This window comes from Humulus lupulus, chromosome 1, assembly GCF_963169125.1.
Source record: "Humulus lupulus chromosome 1, drHumLupu1.1, whole genome shotgun sequence".
Taxonomy (NCBI): domain Eukaryota; kingdom Viridiplantae; phylum Streptophyta; class Magnoliopsida; order Rosales; family Cannabaceae; genus Humulus; species Humulus lupulus.
This window is the reverse complement of record NC_084793.1, coordinates 99,349,285-99,353,357: the sequence shown is the minus strand read 5'-3', so window position 1 is coordinate 99,353,357 and position 4,073 is coordinate 99,349,285.

Sequence of the window (4,073 nt, the reverse complement as noted above, 5' to 3'; positions counted from 1 at the left end):
AGTTCCTAAATTTAGAATTTTAAGAAAGCTCATCCCAAATACCCAATTCTTACTCTCAGCCTAAACCGAGTCATTGGGGTAAAATTACCAAATTACCCTTCCTGGAATCCCAAACCATACTTAGAATATTATTGTTCATAATAATAATATATTCTTAATCTATGTTTAAAATTTCAAGTCCAAACTCCAATTATATATCAAGTAATGAATTCTTGAGCCGCCAACCCAAATCTCGAACCCAAGCCCAATTCCCGAGCTCCGTTAGAGAAATTGAGCCCCAAACATGAATTTCATCATAACTTATTCATTAGAGCATTTTATAGTCCTTGAAAATAATTTTGAGATACTCGAATCCAACTATTAACCTCAATGATCATTTTCTGAGTCCCGAGCCTACTCCCAAGCCTTAGGTTCCTCTTGAGTATCATACTTGTTGGAAATTTATGGCTTTACACTTTTTAAATTAACAATGAATAATATAAATAATTCAATATTACAAAACCTAGATGCTAATCAAGAACCATATTCAATGTATGAATACAAATCTTGATCATTAAATAACCATATTCAAAGTGTAATGTCCCCAATTACCTAATAGGCTTAGGGCCTTGATTAGGGGGCCACGTTTAGGTTTATTGGTTCCTCAAGATTGGTTGGGTATGTACACTCACCACAGAAGACAAGCTCGACTCTGGCTTCGGTAACTATTTATGTTAATTCGTGTTTACCTGGCTAATTGACAAATGAATGTTTGATTTGCATGCTTGATTAGGACTTGACTGTTATGTGTATGATAAGGATGTGCTTATTAGCACTATTACTGTTATGAATAGTGAGAAGAATGTGGTTATTGTAACGACCCCAAATTCGCTATTAAGGCTTAAGGGCCTTGAGTAGTGTGCCTGGAGGGCATAATGGAATTTTGTGTGTGTCTTTAATGAGTTTTATGCATGATGACGATTTATTGCACGTATATGACTATTTGATTATTTGAGATGCATGACTATGTGAATTAGTATGCATGTAGACCTGATTGTCCTAGAATGAGCATGATTGTAATCTGGCCATGCTATGGCATAACTGTGATAATTGTACCATGTGAATCGTGCCATGTGAGTGTGGTGTTTTTATCAGGATGCACGCATCGAGACGGTCCTAGTGAGCCAATTAGTCTAAAAGTCACAACGGGATGTTGTACCCGGCTCGGGAGGAGCCTAGGGGTACTTCGGGAATCTTATAAGTTGAGTTGGGAATGAGTGGTTAGTTATTGGTAATTGAGTAACCTGGGTAACCATTTGTAACTGCTGTGGGTAACAAGTTTTAAGATAGAAAGTGATAGAATTGAAATGGAAGTGTAAAGACTTAAGTGCCCTTGAAGGTTTAGCTAAGAAGGATTATTAGGAAAGGGTAATTTGGACTTTTGGCAAGGGTATTATGAAACTCTCAGCTGGGATATAGGGGGTACGGTTTGGGCATTTGGGTTCACTTGTGGCTTTGATAGAAATTGAAGAGAAGAAAGAGAATGAGAAAGAAGAGTTAGGGCAAGCAAAAAGAAAAGAAGAAGAAGGGTAGAAGGGCTGAAGTGGGAGCTTAGGAGGAGTTCAAGGAAGCTTGTTGGGGTGGATTCTTCACTTGAGGTATGGATTTATTACACACTTAAGTTTGGTTTCTGTGTTGATTTGAGGAATTTAATGCTTGAGTTAAGATTTTCATGGGTTTTGGTTTGAGTTGCTGAATTTGAGATCAAAGGTGTGGATCTTGGGTGTGTTGATGTTTTGATCTTGATTCTAGTGTCTATAGGTTGATAGATTGTTCATATGAAGTTTGGATTTGAGTTTTGGGGTTTAGGTATTGGTTTGGGGTGATTTGGAGAGGCTGAAGCTCGGGAAAACGCGATGGAAAAACCCAGAATTCTGGGCTGCGAAGGCGTGCCGCGGCACAGGTTTTTCGTGCCGCGGCGGGGGAGCTCCTGACTTGCTGGGTGCCGCGGCACAAGAAAGTTGTGCCGCAGCACAAGGCCAATTTCAGGGTATCATTTTTGGCAATTTTAGGCCTTTGCTCCGGGGGTTCGGGGGATGTCTCCGGGGTGTTGTTTTAAGGTTTTAGAGGTCCCGGGAGTACGGGATTGGTCCCGGGAAGTGGTTTTGGGCTTGGTTAGTATTAAAAGTGTTTATGTGTGTTGTGACTAGGATTTCAGAGGGGCTCGTGCTAGAGGACCGTGCTCGTGACCGTGGTGCATCGGAAAGCAAGGGATACAGGTAAGAAAACCATGACACCCGAGAATAGGGCATGGCCCCGACTGTGTGATTGCAGGGCATGGCCCGAGATTGTATTATGTGCAAATGCTTAACCTTAAATGAATCATGATGTGTGTGAATGATTATTTCGAGTGTGTGATTATAATGAAATGAACGACATGGGCCGAGAACGGCATGGGCCGAGAGCGGCATAGGCCGGGTACGGCCGTGGAGCCAGAAGTAACACTCAAGCACATGGGATGCTTATAGTCAGGGTGGGACCCCAAGGGATAGTTATCCCCGCGGTGAGGACCGAAACCCCAGGGCTTTGGTAAGGCCTCTGGGGCGGCATGGCCGTATTTGTTTAATATGATGGTTTTCCTATTTATCAGTGAACTCTGCCAGCTATGTTATTTGCATATGTTATGTACTATTTGGGTTTTCTTGCTGGGCTTCGGCTCACGGGTGCTCTGTGTGGCAGGTAAAAGCAAGGAGTCAGTCAACCGGCCATGAGTATGGAGAGCGTGGGGGCGGCGCGTACATGTTCGGCCTGCCCGACTGCTTTGGTTGGGGGCATTTTGTAAATGGCTGTATTAATCCATTCTTTTGATAGTTAACCTGGTGTAAATCTATTTTTGAGTTGTAAATATTTTGTAAACCTTATTTTGGGATCCCGAATGTTTTATACTTAACGTTTTCAATGAAGTTAAACATTTTAAAAGAGTACAGCCTTAAATTCTGATTTATCCACACTTTTGGATTTAGAAACCACGTAGAGTCAGTCAAAAGCACGATTTCTATTTTAAACTCACTAAGTAACGACTCTAAGGTAGTAGGGCGTTACAGTTATTAGCACCCTGCTTGGGCATGGATACAAACTGACTTGCTTATAGCATGATTGTTGTATGTGAAAGTAATTCAACTGCTTATTAGCAATGTTATCGCATGTGTATGCTTAATTGTCTGGTCTTGGAACATGGGAGTGGTGTTGGGCACCGTTATTTTTTCTTAATGTGGTTAGTCATTGATTATAAATAAGCTTGGAAGTATGCCTCTAGGGCAATCAAATGAGCCAGTTGGGGTTGGAAGTCAAGTGAGAGATAACGACCAGGGTCAGAACCCTCCGCCAGTTCCTAAGAATTGGCAATAGGTGCTTGCTAATATGCAACCTAGGATACAGAGGCAGGATGAAAAATCAACCTATTGAGACAGCAGCGGGTTCCAATAGGGAACGCTGCACTGGTTGTGCCATCTGTTGTGGCACCAGTTGTAACGACCCTATTTACTAATAAGGCTTAAGGGCCTTGATTAGTGTGCTGGGAGGGCATAACAGGATTATATGTGATTTAATGATTAAAGCATGTTATATGGCTATTTGAATATTTGTGATGCATGACTATGTGTATTAGTATGCATGTAGGCCCTGATTAGGTTAGAAGGGCATAATCGTAATTTTGGCCCATTGAGGGCATAACTGTATATATTTGTGATAAATTGTTGAGACCACATTATTATGTGGATATATTTGTAATATGTGACTCAAGGCGATCTAGTGAGCAGTTTAGCAAAAAGTTACGGCGAGGATTTATACCCGACTCGGGGCGAGCCTGGGGGTATTTCTGGGAATTTAGAGAATATATTGAAGTCTATTTTGACATTGAGGAATATAATTGGTGATTAGTTGGGTGTCAAGAAGTAAGTGGTAAATAATAGAGACACTCGAGGAATTAGCAAGAATTGGGAGAAATGACCAAAATGCCCCTAGGTGGATTAAAAGGCTTAGGAATTATGGGAGGGTATTGTGGTCATTTGGCTTATAAGGGATAAATGTTATTA